The following is a 19,875-nucleotide window of genomic DNA, read 5'->3' as shown; positions in this document are numbered from 1 at the left end:
GTGAAATCGGCAGGATAAACTTCCCTGGCTGAACACAACTGCAGCTGAGAGATCCTGAGACACCCAACAAACACTGGAAGTAGGTAGGAATTTTTGCCACATCGGCCCCTGGCTCTCTGCCTGGGGGAGGGTGGGGCTAATGTGTTTGAAACAAGTTAGAGGCCTTTTTCTCTCTCTTTCTACATTGAGATTAGCTCTAGAAAATATTTGTGGAACTGGTTGCTTGGACTTGATAACTCTAGTAATTTTGATAGAATAGTCTTCTCCTCAGACTCATGTCTGTTTGGACAAACTTTGCTGTGGGTTTTCTTTGTAAGAACCTGACGAAGTTTTGCCTTTCATCCTGTGCTATGTCCTAAGAGCTCAGCTTCGTGACCCACAAGAATATTCTCTTTGTCTCTACCATCCAGAGGGTGCATTTACTTGGATGTACCTTGGTGGTCAGTCTAATGGACTGCGGCTCTGAAACACAAGGTTATAAGCAGGACTCTCTGTCTGGCAAAGCCAGCTTTCAGGGGAGTTTGTCATAGAATGTTACAGCCCATAAGGGACCTTCATCATCCTACCCTTTGTTGCTTCTTATCCCTGGAAAAGTTCCATGCCAGTAGTACCTGCCTGGTGACATAGATGAGGGGGTCTGAGACTGGAGACCTCTTACATTTTCGTGGGAGACCAGAGACACTGTCTTCACCACACCATCATTGCTATTATTGGACAAGGATCCATTATCCAATACACAACAAGCCAAATACTGATGCTGGTTTTGTGGCAGAGAAAAAGGGTTTCACTGCAGGATTCCAAGCAAGGAAATAGGGAAAAAAATTCTCAAATATGCCTCCCTGAAGGCTTACAGTTGAATGTATTTAAGGATAAGGGGTCAGGATGTCACAGGGTATGTAGGTTGAATGGAATATGCTGATTGGTTATAGGGGAAATGGGAGATGTCTTCCTTTCTGAGATGGGAATTCAGGAATCATGTCTTTTCATGGGATGTATGTTCCTTAAATGGCAGGATAAGCATGGCGAGTGAGAGAGATCTCAGAGTGTGTCATCAAAGAGGTTACTTTCATTTACTCTTGGTCTCTTCTGTGTAACTGCAAGAATTCCTCCTGGTTTGCTCCAGTCTCAGCTAGTCTTGCTGGTGGTCAGTCAACTTCTGCAAAACAAGCTCATAAATCAATCAGGTTAACCAGTGTGTCCTTAGAGTGGAAGAGCCAAGCATTTTTTAACTCAGCATATTGGTTTTAGTCTTCTCTATCATTTGATCATTCCACTGTCTTGAGGGAAGACGGGGATGATGATCACTCTGGCTACTTCCTGCTGATTTTAGAGGCACATTTTGGGGTTTGAGGAATGAAATTCTTTTGTACCTAGTTGGAAGCATTTTCTTGTTTCCAGCTTTGTATGTACATTTTGCATGACCAGGATATGAGTTCCTTCTCTGACCATCTTAGAGTAACACTGTGCACACATTTTGTCATTCCAAATCTAGTAATTAGTATGATGAATATGGACATGTCCATTTTTATTAGTCCTTATACTATTAATCAATGCCTTGGAGGATCCATGAAAATAAACCTGAAAACCAGTCTGATCCCAGAATATCTTCTGAAATCTCTTGAAGCCAGGCAGCCTGTTGTCTAATTTTGTTTAGGTGAGCCTCTACTTTATAGGGAGTATTAGTATAGACACAGAGACATGTTTGCCACCATACAGATTCCCTCCTGCTCAGCCAAAATATAATCTAAAGCTATCCTTTTGTCCAAGACTACTTCTGCTAAAGAGTCCAGATACTTCTGTTGAGCTGCTATAACTAAAGCAGTTTTATTGGCTAACATTTCCAAATTATAGATGGGTTTCTAGTCATATGTTCACGGGTTGCCACTTCCCCATGATAATAAAGTTCTTCCAAAGAAATAGCCTGTTCCATCTTCCTGATACTCTGATAGGTAACCTTGCACTTTTCCGCGAATTGAGTGAGTCACTGTCTAATATGGACCTACCCTCTAGTTCTAGTTCTGGAAAATGTTTTTTAAAGAATTGTTACAATGCTGAGCATCACTGGAATCATGAAATTTATACTATATGCCTATAAAGGGGAAGGGATTCTGTTAAGGTATGCATTATTTTATAACTTTTAATTTGCACATAGGAGAAAAGAAGAATATAATCAGTACACCTCTGCTGAACTAAAGAGAGAGATACTGGGCCCGAAAAATGTAAATTTGTGTTAAATAGACCATTAGTTACCACCTGTCTGTTAGCAAATGTCTGGTTTTTATGACCATGGGTTCCAGTGCCCTTGCATGAGCTACTAAAGGTCATTATAGGAGGATCTCTAGGAGGAGTTAAAAAGAAACAGGGGACATATGACCCTCTGTTAACTATTCTGACCCAAGAGGTTAAGTCCATAGGGTTCTCTCCATAGAATGCCATGAAGTTAGGCACATTTCAGAAATTGGTTATGAGCATAACTATGGGGTCAGCATGATCATTTATGGAGAAGGGCTTCAGGTGACATATCCAGCAATCAGACAAGTTACCAGGAGAAGCTTAAGTCTGTAAAATTCTAACCATGGAATTATCTTTCCAAGCAAGAGATGACTACACAGAAAAACCAACAATTGGCAGTAGTCATATCCCTCTGTTAGTCTGATTGTCTGCTGAATAACAACTTATAATCTGTCAAGGCTCCCAAGAATAGTTGGCAAATTCCCGTTCTGAAAGTGACTGAGTGAAGTCTGTGCTTGGGATGTGCCACCATCCAAGGTTAGGGCCATCCTGGCTTTTATGCTTTTGACTTGAAAAATTCCTGTCTCCAGTCTTGTTCTGATAAGTAAGTCACAGTGATTGGATCGGCTGTTTTGGTACCAGCTTCACACAGGAATGATGAATCCATAGCTTGACACCTTTTAACTTGATAGAAGAGTGAGTAACCAATAAGACCTCACATGGTCCCACCCACCATGGCTGAAGCTATTCTTCAGGGTGTTTGTTTTTCTAGGATTTGAACAGCAACCAGTCACCAGGACTCAAATGGTACAATGGCACATCTGTAGGGTACATCCTTCCCTGGAAGCAAACATGAAATGGTGTGAAATTTGCACCGAGAGATTCCACATATTCTACAGTGTCAAGTTCTCTTACCCCAGTTCCCTCCAGATCTCCTAAATGATATTCAGAACAAAGGAAAGGTCTAGGTCTCCTATACATCATTCCATAAGGGCTCAATGGGAGCCTGCTTCTAGGAGCCACCCTTATCCTAAGCAGAGCCACCAATAAGGCTTTGTCCCAAGTCAGGTTAGTTTCCTGAGAGATTTCTGCTAATGTTTTTTTTTTTCTTCCAAAGGTATGGTTTATTGTTTTTAGTCTTTCAGTTGTGATCTCAAAGAAGCATGTGATCTCCAGTGAATACCTAGAGGCCCAGAGACTTCTTGAGTAACTTTGGCCACAAAGGCTCCTCTGTTATCAATCTGGAAGGAAAAAGGCAACTCAAACCTTAGAATAATTTCTTTTTATAAGGCTTTAACTACTTCTGAGACTTTTTTTGAATGGCAAGGAAAAGCTTTTACTCATCCAGTAAAAGTATCTATAAATAGGGGAGGGTGGGTGATGGGCATTGAGGAGGGCACCTGTTGGGATGAGCACGGGGTGTTGTATGGAAACCAATTTGACAATAAATTTCATATATTAAAAAAAAAAGTATCTATAAATACTAAGTATTTAAAGTTACTGGTAGTCTTTGGTTATCACCTTAAAGTCTATTTGCCAGTTTCTCCAGCCCTGTTCCCTTGAGTTTGAACTCCCTAAGTCCAGATGGGGGCTAGTCTTTGTTTTGTTTGTTTGTTTGTTTTGCATAAATCCTTTATTTTTGTATTACTTTCTGAATAATCCTTTGTATATTGCATCCTAGAGTGTACCTTTCTATCCAATGGAAGTTAGCATCACTTCCATAATGGGTACCCTAAAGAATGTGGCTAATAATGTCTTCAATAAAGGGTCACCTGGGTGGCTCAGTCGGTAAAGCATCTGACTTTGGCTCAGGTCATGATCTTGTGGTTCATGAATTTGAGCCCCGCGTTGGGCTCTGTGCTGACAGCTCAGAGCCTGGAAACTGCTTCGGATTCTGTGTCTCCCTCTCTCTGCCCCTGACCAACTCACGCTCTTTTATACATAAATAAATGTTAAAAAAAATAAATTATTTATTCTATAAGGTGTTTGGGGCTCAGCACAATTCCTTGTTTGTTGTAAATCCAGCCTTCTTTGGTGTATTTGTAGTCAATACCCTGAAAAAAAAATGCAGATCCCCAATTAGATTCCTATTCATTAGCTCTGTCAAGAACTTCAGGGGGAATATTTGAGATAACTGTGTGTTGCATCCATGTCCAGAATGAAGGTTATTTGAGACATTGGAGTGTTAATTCTCACTGCTAAGTTGGCAGCCTGATCTGCCTGATTATTTCCTTGTGCAATCAAGCACTCTGATTTTTGGCACCTTGGACAAGGGACTATATAACTACTTCTTTGGGTTCATTACTGCCTCAAGTAAATCCAAAATTTCCTTAGGATGTCCCTGCCCCTCCCCAAGGTGAAAAGTCTCCTTTCCTTCCAAATATTCCCATGAGCATGTACTGTGGAAAAGGCATATTTAGAATCACTATATACAATCAATCTGTTCTTTTTTCTTAGATATAAAGCTTGGATGAGGATATTAAACCCTTTTGCATGAAGGTACCTGGCAAAAAGGCTTTGGCTTCCAAGGTTTGTTGATGGGTTAGCCTTCTGCTTACTGTGGTCCATAAAGTTAATCCTGGAAATGATCAATGTTTCCAAGTTTGGATCCTTAAGAGGTATATCTGTCAAATCAGGGGGGCTAGAATAAACTTGCTCAATTACTTGAATACAGGTGTGTATGTGTTCATCATTACTGGTTGGAAGTAACATGGCTGGATTTAAAGTTGAGACAGATTTTAGAATAACATTAGGATTGTCCAATAATATTGCTTGATATTTGCCCAATCTACCAGACATGAGCCAATATCCTTTTTGTTCCAGCAAAGGAAGAACACAGTGGGAAGTATGTACTGTGGTAGGTTGTCTCAGGGTAAATTTTTCTGCTTCCTGGAAAAGATCACAAGTTGCTGCCACAGCTCATACATATGCCAACCCCACTGTCACTATAGGCAACTGGTCTTCTCATGTTACCAAGAGTCTGTGTTAACACTCCAAGACTCACCCTCTATCTTTCATGAATGGACAAGTCTAAAGGCTTTCTTATGTCTGGAAGTCCCAGTGCTGGTGCCATGAACAACTTTTTTAATGACTTGGAATGGCTGGTGACATTCTCCTGTCCAATTATGGAGTTTATTGTCTCCTCAGTTGAGGGCTTCATTGAAAGGCTTAGCTCTGAATCCAAAGTTGGGAATCTAGATACGGCAGAATTCTGCCATACCTAAAAATCTCCACAGTTGCCTCCAGGTAGTCAGCATGGCAACCCTGATTAATGCCTCTTCCCTATCAGGGAGCAAACTTCTGTGCCCCTGAAGCCATTCAAGCAGAAAATATTTTACTTGTTGAGAAACGCGTCCTCTTTCTTGGACATCTTATCCTCAGTCAGCCAGAAAGTTCTGAGTCGAAATAGTCTTTAGTCTCTGGTCTTACCAGCTATCAAAATGTCTTCGACATATTAAAGCAAGGCACCCTCTGTGGGCTGAAGTTCTCACAGATCTTTAGCTAGAACCTTACCAATAATGGTGGGGGCCTTCTTAAATCCTTGGGGGAGTACCATCCAGGAACATTGCTCCTTAATCTTAGTGTCCAAATCTTCCCATTCAAAGGCAAATAGATCTTGAGATTCTGGACTTAGAGGCACATAGAAAAACCCATCCTTGAGCATGGTGAACCAGTGAAAATCTTCAGACAAGGTGATAAGCAAGGTTTAAGGATTAGGTACCACCAAGTGGCTATGTTCCATAATTTGTCTAGTTGCTCTGAGGTCTTGAACAAAGCGATATTCTTTTGTGCAGGCTTCTGAACCAGCGAGATTGGAGTGTTAGGAGGTGAGTGACAGGGCTGAATTAGTCTCATTCCAAAAGGCAATCACCAGAGGCTAAAAACCTCATTTAGAACGTTCCCTTAGGGAACACTGTTTTAGGTTTGGAATCTTCGCCTTAGGGAAAAGCCTCACCTGGATAGGTGTTAAGATTTTTGCCCAGGGGCCTCTGGGTGGCTCAGTAGGTTAAGCACCCAACTTTGGCTCAGGTCATGATCTCACAGTTTGTGGGTTCGAGCCCCGTGTTGGGCTCTGTGCTGACAGCTTGGAGCCTGGAGTCTGCTTTGGATTCTGTGTCTTCCTCTATCTCTGCCCCTCCCCTGCTCACACTCTGTCTCTCTCTCTCTCAAAAATAAATAAATGTAAAAAAAAAAAAAAAGATTTTTGCCCATCCGGTCCTCCCATCTGCCCAAATGTTGGGGTTTACCTCTTGTAGAATCTCTTCTGACATATTCATAGGCTGTTACTCTCCTCATTGTAATATTGCCTGGAATTCGGAAGCTGCTCTGCTGGTACTTTAATATCTATTCACCCAGACAAAAAAGTGACTTGAGCATTGAGCTTATTCAGCAAGTCCCTTCTGAATAGTGGAGAGGGGCACTCAGGCACATACAAAAAACTATATTTCAAATAAGTTTTTCCAATCTGACAACCTAGGGGTTGAAAGAGTCTTTACAAAGGCTCTCCTGATACTCCCATTACTTTCATAAAGCATAATTTTATTAAGTGAGTATTTAATACAGAATAGGTGGTGCCTGTGTTAATCATCCCGTTTTCTCACTTTCATTTGTGCCCAGGGATCCTTGTGAGAAAGGTTAATGGAGCCTGTGGATTGTAATAGAGTGTGAGCTTTGTCACTCTTGGTCAGTCTTAGTAAGCAGGGATATTTCAAGAGTAATGAGATCTTGCTCCCATTTCCCCCAGTACCTTTATTTAATCTGGGGGCAATTCTTTTCCAATGGTTTTCTTGTTTACAATAGGCACACTTCCAAGGCTCTACTGTGAAGCATCCTTTCTGATTCTGATTGTCAGGAATTCTTACCTTGGCTTCGTTACCTTTTCTTTGTCTATCCTGCGTGAGGGCAGTAGCAAGCAAGGTCACTTGTTCCATCTTGCACTGTTACTTTTTCTCCTGTTCTTGATCTTTGCTGTTAAAGAGCATAAAGGCAATTTCTACCAATTGTGACATAGACATTTCTATGGCCCCTTCCAACCTCTTAGTTTCTTTTGAATACCTATGACACTGGCATAATTCCCCCTATCATTTGCATCTCAGTTGGGGTCAGCAGCCAGCACCACCATGGTAACTGCAGCCCTTATCGGATTGGCTAGAGCCTCAGCATGAAGCTTATCAGCTTCTTTTAACATCATTCTCCACTCTTCTGGCATAAGGAGAATGATTAGTAAACTATGTACATTTGCACAGATGAGGTTATGGGTGGCGAAATTGGGAGAACAAGTTTTTCATTCTTTTTGGGTCATCTTTATGTGTTGGCATATTATTTTTCCAATTAAACAAGTTGAAATTAGAAAAAGGGAATGTGCCCAAATCATTTCACCAAGTTGGTCACCATTATTTATTTCCCCAGTGGACACTTGCCTTAAAGGGAATTGCCCTGCCTAAATTTGAATGGTTCCCTGGCCAAATTTTGCTCCCTGCCCTGCTGGGTATGAGAAGGAGAGACTATTCCTTTTTGTTCTGACTCCTCATGAGCCTGGGATCCTAAGAGCCCATGGCTCTGAGGCTTGTGTAGCTGGAGCCCCTGCTGCACCTCCATATGGAGGTGGAACTGGAACCTTTGGTGAATTCAGCTGTATTAGTTGAGAGGTCATCCTCTTGATCATTAGACTCTGATAAAACAATGCCCTTTGGGGGTTGGTTGTACCATAATCTTGTATTTCTTCTGTACCAGCTTGTTCTCATACAACAGCATGAAAGATTATACATACAGAATTTCACCCATCTCACTTATCCTCTCTCTTACATAACGATTCTAACTGGAGTATAGTTTTATAATTCAAAAACCCATTTCCAGGCCACCTTTCTCCTGAGTCCATGGAGCCTTGTGGCCAAGCAGTATTACAGAAAAATATCACCACTTTTTCATGGGATAACTACAAGTTGCCCAGTTTCTAAAATATTTTTTTAATATTTATTTATGTTTGATACTGAGAGAGACACAGCATGAGTGGGGGAAGGGCAAAGAGAGAAGGAGACACAGAATCCTTAGCAGGCTCCAGGCCCTGAGCTGTCAGCACAGAGTCCAATGCAGGGCTCAAACCCACGAACCGTGGGATCATGACCTGATCACAACCTGAGCCAAAGTCGGATGCTTAACCAACTGAGCCACCCAGGTGCCCCTGCCCAGTTTTTAAGTATGCATGCCAAAGGACTGCAAGAAGGGATCAAATTACTATTACCCATGCTTGGGTTTTAATTTACTTCCTTTATCCTAACCAAGATATTGCCCATACAATGATAGCAAAGCTAGATACGCGTGATCAAGAATTCAAGAAACAAGGAAACGAGAACTTCTTTGGGTGGGATCCTTAACTCTTCCTTGAGTGTCAGGATTTCCCCCAACCAAGGCTTCCTTTAAGAAGTCAAAGCTTCCTTGTGGAAGTCTATCAAGGCCCCTAAATAAGGATCAAGGAGAAGAGAGGAAAAACTTGTGCCGTCACACATAAAGTATGCAACAACAGACTTTTTCCAAATCAAGTCCTGTTTTTCCACCTCAAAAATGAAACTAAAGTGCTGAAGGCTGGCATCATCCCACTGTGCCACTGTGTCCCACTGTGGGGGAATCCCTAGATATCTAAGCAGCTACTAGGCCCCTTCACAGAATCCCAGGCAAGCAAGAGGTGGCAAACCACAGGCAGGTGTCCGGAGAGGACTGAGAGTCCTTCATGATCACCAATTTTGTTACCAGACAAGAGCCCATTGCCCAGTGCTCAGCAAGTCAAACACTGATGTTGGTTTTGTGGTAGAGAAAAAGGGTTTCATTGCAGGGCACCAAGCAAGGAGATGGGAGAAATTTTCTCAAATCTGCCTCCCCAAAGGATTGCAATTGGATGTATTTCAGGATAAGGGGTCAGGATATCACAAGGTATATTGTGTGGATGGAATGTGCTGATCAGATATAGGGAAAAAGGGAAGGGAGGTGTCCTCCTTTCTGAGTATGGAAATTCAGGAATCCTATACTTTCATGGGACACATGTTCATTAAATGGTGGGGTAAGGGTAATGATGAGGGAGATGTGAGGTTATTTTCACTCACTCTTGGTCCATTTTGTGCAACTGCAAGAATTCTTCCTGGTTTGCTCCAGTCTCAGCTAGTCTTGCTGGTGGTCAGTCAACTTCTGCAAAACAACTCATAAATCAACAAGGCTAACTAGAGTTTCCTTAGAGAATAACAGTCAAGCACTTGTTAATTCAATGTTTTGGTCTCACTGCCTGTGGAATGAAGATCTTTGCTTTCTTAGCCTATTTTTGGGAGTAAACTTTTGGATCATGGGTGCTGTATTATCTGTGCCCTCTCTGGGGATGTTTCTTCTGTCCATGGTCTAAACCTGGAGAGTGGCCCCAGTCTTTTTTAATTAATTAGTTAAAATTTTAATTCCAGTGTAGGTATACAATGTTATATTAGTTTCAGGTGTATAATATAGTGATTTAACAATTCCATATATTATTCAGTGCCCATCAAGAGATGTGTGTACTCTTAACCTGCTTCACCTTTTTCGCCCATTTCACCCACCCACTTCCCTTCTGGTAACCATCAGTTCTCAATAGTTAAGAGTCTGTTTTTGGTTTCTCTCTCTCTCTTTGCTCATTTGTTTCTTAAATTCCACATATGAGTGAAATCATATGATATTAGTCTTCCTCTGACTTATTTCGCATAGCATTTTACTACCTAGACCCATCCATGTTGCAAATAGCAAGATTTCATCATTTTTATGGCTGAATAATAATCCACTGTGTGTGTGTACCACAGCTTCTTTATCCATTCATCTATCGATGGATACTTGGGCTCCTTCCATATCTTGGCTACTGTAAAGAATGCTGCAGTAAAATAGGGATGCAGATGACCCTTCAAAGTAGTATTTTCATAATCTTTGGGTAAATACTCAGCAGTGAGATTACTGGATCTTAGGGCAGTTCTATTTTTAACTTTTCAAGGAACTTCCATACTCTTCCACAGCAGCTACACCAGTTTGCATTCCCACCAACAGTACACGAGGGTTTCTTTTTCTATGCATCCTTGCCAACATTTGTTGTCTCTTGTGTTTGTAATTTTAGCCATTCTGACAGGTATGAGGTGATATCTCATGGTAGTTTGGATTTGCATTTCCCTGATGATGACTGATGTTGAGCATCTTCTCACATGTCTGTTGGCCATCTGGATGTCTTCTTTGGAGATATATCTGTACATGTTTTCTGCCCATTATTAATTGGATTCTTTTTTTTTTTTTTTTTTTGGTGTTGAGTTGTATTAGTTCTTTACATATTTTGGATACCCTTTATTAGATATGTCGTTAGCAAGCATCTTGTTACATTCAGTATGTTGTCTTTTAGTTTTGTTGATTGTCTCCTTTATTGCCCAGAAGCCTTTTTATTTTGATGTACTCCCTGTAGTTTATTTTTCCTTTTAGGCCCCTTGCCTCAAGTGACATATCTAGAAACCTGTTGCTATGACCAATGTCAGAGAAATCACTGCCTAGAATTTTTATCTAGAATTTTTACGGTTTCAGGTCTCACATTTAGGTCCTTACTCCATTTTGAGTTTGTTTGTGTGTGGTGTTAGTGGTCCAGTTTCATTCTTTCGCTTGTAGTTGCCCAGCTTTACTAACACCATTTTTGAAGAGAATTTTTCCTATTGCATATTTTTGCCTCCTTTGACAAGGATTACTTGACCATACAATTGTGAATTTATTTCAGGCCCTGAAATAAATATTCAGGCCCTGAAATAAATATTCAGGCCCTGAAAGCTGGCCAACTACAAGCGAAACTTTCTATTCTGTTCCATTGACCTGTGTGTATTTTTGTGCCAATAGCATACTGTTTTGACTACTACCATTTTACAATACAACTTGAAATCTGGATCAAGATTGCTTCAGCTATTTGAGTCTTTTGTGGTTCTATATCAATTTTAGAATTGTTTGCTCCTAACTCTGTGAAAAATGCTGTTGGTAGTTTGATAGGAATTACATTGAATGTGTATATTGCCTTAGGTAGTATAGACATTTTAACAATACTTGTCCTTCAAATCCATAAGCATGGAATATTGTTCCATTTCTTTGTGTCATCTTCAATTTCCTTCATCAGTGCTTTATAGTTTTGAGTACAGGTCTTTCACCTCCTTGGTTAAGTTTATTCCTATATTCATTATTTTTGGTGCAATTGTAAATGGGACTTTTTTCTTAATTTCTTTTTCTGCTGTTTTATTATTAATGTATAGACATGAATTTGCTCCAGTTTTTCCATAAAAAGGCTTTTTGGTTTGAGTCACTATTAAGATGATCCTAATCATCAGTGGCCAGATAATGAATCCTTTAAGTTGGTTATGACTGAAAGGAAACACATTCTTTGTAGGGAGTTCTCAATTGTCTTATTTGTCTCAATTGTCTCAGTTGTCTTAGTGTAACAGCTAGCTTTAGGAACACCCTTTGAGAAGATGAAAGAACAGAAAGTAGACTTAAGACAAAGGTTCATGGCCACATCCAGCTAATTCCCCTTATCAAAATCTGGCCGCATAGGCCTGTTTTAACTTTCCTTTCCCTACATGACTTACAGAAAGCACTCTGGCCTAGTCTCTTGCTTCAAAGAATACAGGTTACTCACGTAAATGCTGAAAGCTAGGAAATGAATTTAACACAAGCTCCCAAAACTAGCAGTAAGCCTCACTTTACTCCTACTTTATAGGACTTTGTAATCGGGCCCTACCAGCTTTAGGCATTCTTACGCAATGTCCTTTGTAGATGTATCCTAGACCCTTCACCAAAAAGAAATTTATATCCTCTTATCAGAAACATATGTTTTTTCAGTTATAAAGTCCTTTTATCTCCATTTTCAGAACATCAGACCAAATTCAGAAAGGAATTAGAAAGATTAGTGGCCATTCACAAAACGCCCTTCACAGAGAAAACAGCTGAACAGATCTCTATGTTCATCTATATGTATGTGTATTATGTATATTACAGATAAGGTTTTTTTGACCTTCAGATGGTATTGCCAAAATTAATTTGAAAAGAGCTCTATTTAGTTGGCTAAACAGAATTAAGCGTTTATGTCAATTTGCTTTCTAAAATTCTCAAAAATAACATAAACACTAATCCAAATGAATTTCAGGCTCATGTGATCTGGGAAAATATTCAATAATGGTAACTTTAAAAACAAGTTTTCACTCTTATGTGGATCCTGAGAAACTTAACAGAAGACCATGGGGGAGGGGAAGGGAAAAAAAAAAAGTTCGAGAGGGAGGGAGCCAAACCATAAGAGACTCTCAAAAACTGAGAAAAATCTGAGGGTTGATGGGGGATGGGAGGGAGAGGAGAGTGGGTGATGAGTATTGAGGAGGACACCCATTGGGATGAGCACTGGGGGTTGCATGGAAACCAATTTGACAATAAATTTCATATTAAAAAATAAATACATAAAAATAAAAATAATGCCTTAAAAAATAAAAATAAAAAAATAAAAACAAAACTAACAGTTATTTTACCAGGAAAAGATGGGTTTATTTGGGAATAGCAGAGAACTGCAATCCAGGACAAGCAAGCTACTGCAAAACCATAGATAAGTCTGGTGAACAAGGGAGAAGTGTACCCTTTACAGAAGAAAGGAAAAGCTGAGAAGGCTGTTAGAAGCAAAATTCCATTACAGTAAACTGGAAGTTTGAAGCCTAGTGGCTTCTCATTGGCTGAATTATGACTAACTCTTATCGGCTGGGCTGTCGCCAGAGGAGGAGGGAATTCTTTCTTCCTCTTCCCAGGGTAGTAAAATATATCCATGTGCAAGGTCCACCTCTTCTCATTGAATTTGCAATTGACAAGGAGCAATAGGCATGAGAGCTCCTCCTGACTCCATTTTAGTAAGGCTTCCCTTTACTAATTTTTACATTTCCCCCTTCTAACCAAGATCTTTCTTCCAAAGTCTCACTGATGAAGAGTCAGGTTCTTCATAGGTAGTGGTTTTGTCCTTCAGTGTCAGGAAGGACCTTTCCTGGTTGTCATGACATTGGAGAAGAAGGGCATAGCAGTTGGAAACCACTGAAGGCCACATTTGAGTGACAAGGAGGGTTAGGGGAATCTCTCAGGCATTTCCCATCTGAAGTCTATATCTTCTCAAGGTTGTAAGCTTTGGAGACCATATTTTTTTTTCTTTTAATTTAGATTCAAATACACTTAGATGTATGGTGTAGTATTGATTTCAGGAGTAGAATTTAGTGATTCAGGAAACCACAGATGTTGGCAAGGATGTGGAGAAAGGGGAACCCTTTTGTACTGTTGGAGGAAATGCAGACTGGTGCAGCCACTTTGGAAAACAGTATGAAGTTTCCTCAAAAAGTTAAAAAGTGAACTACCCTGTGACCCAGCAATTGAATTGGAGATCATCTTGAAGCACTAAGCCAGCATCACCTTAGTGGATACATCTTAAAGATTGATAAACAACAACGACAGAATCAAAAGTATCAGGATAATTCCAAACTGTATGTTGGTTCTAAACCAAGACCATAGGTCTAATAGTAACCAACTAAAAATATTTATTGGCATTTATTCCAACTTAGGAAAGAAAAATTCTTCCCACAGACACAAACCTAGAGTCATGTATGTCTCCTAGAAGTCCCTTTTAAAAGTGGCTATGAAGCAAAAGAGTGAAAGAAATAACCAGGTACATTTGGGAAGATGCATTGCAGGTATAAACAAAGCAATAGTTAATTAACTTTTTGCAAGAACAGTCAGCAAAGCTTCAGACGTATTAAAAATATTGTCCTCTCCAAGAGCTGTGGGTTTTAACTTTATTTTTGATGATGAGAGGGAGATAGTGTGATCTTTATTTTTGAGAGAGAGAGAGAGACTGAGACCCTGACCCCGACCCCGTGTGAGCAGGGAAAGAACAGAGAGAGAGGGAGACACAGAATTTGAAACAGGCTCCAGGCTCTGAGCTGTCAGCGCAGACCCTGATTGATGCTGGGCTCAAACTCACAAACCTTGAGATCATGACCTGAGCTGAAGTCAGACACTTAACCAACTGAGCCACCCAGGAGCCCCTCAAAAGAGCCGTTGTGAAAACAAATATTATCCAGTAATACAGTCTGTAAAGTTATAAATTTGGAAACCATGAATTTGGATTAGAATACAACATAATAGTTTACATGAAAGAAAGACTTTTAGGAATTCTGAACCTTCTAACCCTTCAGAAAAGTTCATAATGAGATGATAATGAGGCTGTTCTCAAAAAGACCATAATCAAAAGAGATTTTCCCCCTTTTATAAAAGATTGGTAAATGCAGATAAGGGCATTTTCTTTCCACAAAGGGATGGAAGAAGCAACAGCAGGAAAAGGAAAAAAATGTATACAGACCTGGTCCAGGCATCTCGAGAAAGCTGTCTCATCAAATGTCATCTGCTTCAATTCCAGGAAATCTTAGTCACCAGATGGTTTTGCAGGTCCAGCCAGGGTTTGGTGCTTTCTTTAGATGAGTCACATGAATAAACGAGTATATTCCCTGGACTTTGGCAATATAAAGGTTGTTTAGTAGTACCTGATAAGGGCCCTTCCACTGAGGCTGAAGAGGGTTTTTCTAGAAGTGTCTTTTCCAATAGACAAAATCTCCAGGTTGCAAGGTATGACGCTTAAGATCTTCATCTTCCTGGAGTGCATGGTGAAAAGATTGTCCTACCAAAGCATAATTGTTTTTAATAGAAGCAACTAGGCCTTTACAATACTGAAGTATATTTCCTTTTATCAGCTGTGAGTCAAAGGTGGCAGAGGCCAAGTGCATTGGATGCCCTGTGATTATCTCAAAGGATAAAAGTCAAAGGGAGTAGATTTGAGTTAGAAAAACCAACATCAGTGCTTTTAGCCAAAAGATTTGGAGGGTCTCTACAAATTTTGTCAATTTAGTCTTTTTTCTTCCTGAGTTAATTTTGTTTTTTTAATTTTAATTCCAATACAGTTAACATACAGTACTATATTAGTTTCAGGTGTATAATATAATGATCCAAAAATTCCATACATCAGTCTGTGCTCATCATGGTAAGTATATTCTTAATCCCCTTCACCTATTTCACCCATCCTCCCCCCACCTCTGGTAACCTTCAGTTCTCTATGGTTGAGAGTCTATTTTTTGGTTTGTCTTTTTTTTCTTGGTTCCTTTGTTTTGTTTCTTAAATTCCACATATGAGTGAAATCATATGGTATTTGTCTTTCTCTGACTGATGTATTTCACCTAATATTATAATCTCTAGATCCATCCATGTTATTGCAAATGGCAAACTTTCATCCTTTTTTATGGCTGAATAATATTCCAGTGTGTGTGTGTGTGTGTGTGTGTGTGTGTGTGTGTGTGTGTGTGTGTACTTACACCTTTTCTTTATCCATGTATCTATTGTTGGACACTTGGGCTGCTTCCAGAATTTGGCTACTGTAAATAATGCTGCAATAAAATAGGGGTGCATGTATCTTTTTAAATTGGTGTTTTGTATTATTTGGGTAAATACCCAGAAGTGCAATTACTGGATCATATGATAATTCTATTTTTAACTTTTTGAGGAAACTAAACACTGTTTTCCCCAGTGACTGTACCAGTTTGCATCCCACTAACAGGGCACAAGTGTTCTTTTTTCTCCACATCCTTGTCAACACTTGTTGTTCTCTGTTTTTTATCATAGCCATTCTGGGAGGTGTGAAGTGATATCTCATTGTAGTTTTGATCAGCATTTCCCTGATGATGAGTGATGTTGAGCATCTTTGCATGTGTCTGTGGGCCATCTGGATGTCTTCTTTGGAGAAATGTCCATTCATGTCTTCTGTCCATGTCCATGACTTCTTTATATATTTGGAATATTAACCCTTTATAGATATGTCATTTGTAAATATCTTGTCCCATTCAGTAAGTTATCTTTTAGTTTTGTTGATTGTTTCCTTTGCTCTCTAGAAGCTTTTTTATTTTGATGTAGTGCTAGTGGTTTATTTTTGCTTTTGTTTCCCTTGCCTCCGGGGACATATCTAGAAATATGTCGTTTTGACCAGTGTTAGAGAAATTACTGCCTGTGCTTTCTTCTAGGATTTTTATGGTTTCAGGTCTCACATTTAGGTCCTTAACCCATTTTAAGATTATGTTTGTGTATGGTGTAAGAAAGTGGTTCAGTTTCATTCTTCTGCTTGTAGGTGTCCAGTTTTTCCAACACCATTTGTTGAAGAGACTTTTTCCTATTGCATATTCTTGCCTCCTTTGTCAAAGATTAATATATATTTGTATATTTATTTATGGATTTTCTATCCTGTTCCATTGATCTGTGTTTCTATTTTTATGCCAGTACCATACTGGTTGATTACTATAGCTTTGTAATATAACATGAAGTCTGGAATTATGATATCTCCAGCTTTGCCTTTCTTTTTCAAAATTACTTTGGCTATGCAGGGTCTTTTTTGGTTCCATACAAATTTTAGGATTGTTTACTCTGGTTCTGTGAAAAATGCTGTTGGTATTTTGATAAGGATTGTATTGAATGTGTAGATTGCTTTGCGTAGTATAGATATTTTAACAATATTTATTCTTCCAATCCATGAAAATGGAATATTTTTACATTTCTTTGTGTCATCTTAATTTCATCACTGTTTTATAGTTAGGGGCACAGGTCTTTTTATTTTTGGTTAGGTTTATTCCTAGGTACCAGATTATTTTTGGTACAATTGTAAATGAGATTTTTTTTCTTAATTTCTCCTTATGCTGCTTCATTATTAGTGTATAGAAACACAAAAGATTTCTGCACATTGATTTTTGTATTCTACAAATTTATGGGATTCATTTATTCTAGTAGTTTTTTGATAAAATCTTTTGGCTTTTCTATATATAGTGTCTTGTCATCTGCAAATAGTGAAAGGTTTACTTCTTCCTTACCAATTTAGATGACTTTTATTTCCTGTTTAATTGCTGTAACTAGGATTTCCAGTACTATGTTGAATAAAAATGGTGAGACCATCCTTGTCTTGTTCCTGACCTTCAGAGGAAAGCTCTCAATTTTTCCCCATTAAGTATGTTCACTGTGGGTTTTTCATAGATGACCGTTATTATGTTGAGGTATGTTCCCTCTAAACCCACTTTGTCAAGGGCTTTTCTAATGAATGGATGGTGTACTTTGTCAAATGATTTTTCTGCATATTGAGATGACCATATGGATTTTTATTCTTTCTCTTATTGATGTGATGTATCATGTTGATTTATAAATATTTTTTTCAATTTTTTAGTTTGTTTGTTTATTTTGAGAGAGAAAGAGCAGGGGAGGGCAGAGAGAGAGAGAGGGTCCCAAGCAGGCTCTGAGTTGTCAGTGTGGAGCCTGATGCAGGGTTCCAAATCATAAACTGTGAGATCATAAACTGAGCTAAAACCAAGAGTCAGATGCTCAACTGACTGAGCCAACCAGGCACCCCTACTGTCTTGCAAATATTAAACCATCCCTGTGTCCGGGAATAAATCCCACTTTATCGTTGTGAATGATTTTTTAAATGTATTGTTGGATTCTGTTTGCTAGTATTTTTTTAATGTTTATTTATTTATGAGAGAGAGAGAAGAGAGAGAGAGAGAGAAAAGAGAGAGAGAATGAGAATATGTGCAGGGGAGAGGCAGAGAGAGAGAGAGAGACAGACAGACAGACAGACAGAATCCAAAGCGGGCTCTGAACTATCAGTGCAGAGCCTGATGCGGAGCTTGAGCACAAGAACCATGAGATCATGATCTGAGCTGAAGTCAGACACTTAACCAACTGAGCCACCCAGGTGCCCCTGTTTGTTAGTATTTTGTTAGGATTTTTGCATCTAAGTTCATCAGAGATTTTGGCCTATAGTTTTCCTTTTTTGTGGTGTCTTGATCTGGTTTTGGTATCAGGGTAATGCTGACCTCAGAATGAATTTTGAAGTTTCCTTCTGTTTTGGGGAATAGTTTGAGTAGAACAGGTATTAAGTCTTCCTTATGTGTTTTGTAGGATTCACCTGTGAAACCCTCTGGTCCTGGACTTTTGTTTGTTGGAAGTTTTTTGATTACTGATTCAATCTCCTTGCTGATAATCAGTCTATCCAAATGTTTTATATTTTCCTACTTCAATTTTTGTAATTCATGTTTCTAGGAATTTATCCATTTCTTCTAGGACGTCTAATTTGTTGGCATATAGTTTTTCATAATATTTTTGACAATTGTGTTTCTGTGATGTTGGTTGTTATTTCTCCTCTTTCATTGATGATTTTGTTTATTCAAGTCCTTTTTTTTTCTTTTGAGTCTTGGCTATAGATTTATCCATTTTGTTGGTGTTTTCAACAAAACTTGAGTTTGAAACCAACTCCTGGTTTCATTAATCTGTTCTGGTTTTTTAGTTTCTATTTTGTTTATTTCTGCTCTGATCTTTATTATTTCCTTTCTCCTGCTGATTTTAGGATTCTTGTTGTTGTTGTTGTTCTTTTTCTAGCTCCTTTAGGTATAAAGTTTGGTTTTTTATTTGAGATTTTTCTTGATTTGATGTAGGCCTGTTATTGCTATAAACTCCCCTCTTAGAACTGCTTTTGCTGCATCCCCAAATTTTGGACCACTGTGTTTTAATTTTCATTTGTATCCATGTATTTTTTGATCTCCACTTTGATTTCTTGGTTGACCTATTCATTGTTTAGTAGCATGTTATTTAATCTCCAGGTATTTTCATTCTTTCCAGATTTTTTCTTGTGGTTGATTTTTCTGTTTTTTCTAATGTTTGTTTATTTTTGAGAAAGAGAGGTGGGGGCAGGAGCAGAGACAGAGTGAGACACAGAATCCAAATCAGTCTCCAGGTTCTGAGGTGTTGGCACAGAGCTTGAACCCACGAACCTCAAGATCTGAGCTGGAGTCTGATGCTTAACTGACTGAGCCACCCAGGCATCCCACTTGTGATTGATTTCTAATTTCATAGGGTTGTGGTCAGAAAAGATGCATGGTATGACTTCGATATTTTTGAATTTGTTGAGAATTGTTTTGTGCCCTATTATGTGATCTGTTCTAGAGAATGTTCCATGTACACTTGAAAAGAATGTGTATGCTGCTCTTCTAGTATTGGATATTCTGAATATATGTTAGATCTATCTTGTCCAATATGTCACTCAAAGCCACTATTTCCTTGTTGATTTTCAGTCTAGATGATGTGTCCATTGATATAAGTGAGGCGTTAAAATGCCCTACTATTGTTGTATTACTATCAACTAATTCCTTTGTTGGTAGCTTCTTTATGTATTTGGGTGCTCCCATGTTGGCTGCATAAATATTTGCAATTGTTGTATTTTCTTGTTGGATTGTTCCTTTTATGATTATATAGTGTCGTTCTTTGTTTCTTGTTACATTCTTTGTTTTAAAGTCTTTTTATTTTTATTTTTTTGGTCCAATTCAGTCTTAATAAATAGTGTTGCCAGTGCATTCAACTAACCCTGAGGATTGAGGATGCTGGTCGCAATGAAAGTGTTGTAAAACCAGCCAAATAGCATAGATGTGTCAAAACATCTGACCAATAAAATGAGTTCCTCAATCACTATGAGGTTTAAAAGGGGTATCCCAAGTAGGGATAATCTTTTCTAACATAATTTTAGCC

General features: G+C 38.9%; 1 long non-coding RNA gene across 1 annotated transcript; it reads right to left on the bottom strand.

Annotated features, from left to right (window-relative positions):
- Window positions 1–840: 840 nt before the first annotated feature.
- Window positions 841–15,083, bottom strand: LOC131496174 (uncharacterized). The gene is made up of 5 exons (XR_009254359.1): window positions 14,633–15,083; window positions 9,330–9,411; window positions 7,095–7,200; window positions 6,480–6,576; window positions 841–4,286 (listed from the first exon to the last, which is right to left on the bottom strand). It is a non-coding gene; the product is annotated as an uncharacterized LOC131496174 (long non-coding RNA).
- Window positions 15,084–19,875: the final 4,792 nt, after the last annotated feature.

The sequence above is a fragment of the Neofelis nebulosa genome, chromosome 15, assembly GCF_028018385.1.
Source record: "Neofelis nebulosa isolate mNeoNeb1 chromosome 15, mNeoNeb1.pri, whole genome shotgun sequence".
NCBI lineage: Eukaryota > Metazoa > Chordata > Mammalia > Carnivora > Felidae > Neofelis > Neofelis nebulosa.
The sequence above is the reverse complement of the archived record's forward strand: the minus strand, read 5'-3'. Positions and strand labels throughout refer to the sequence as shown.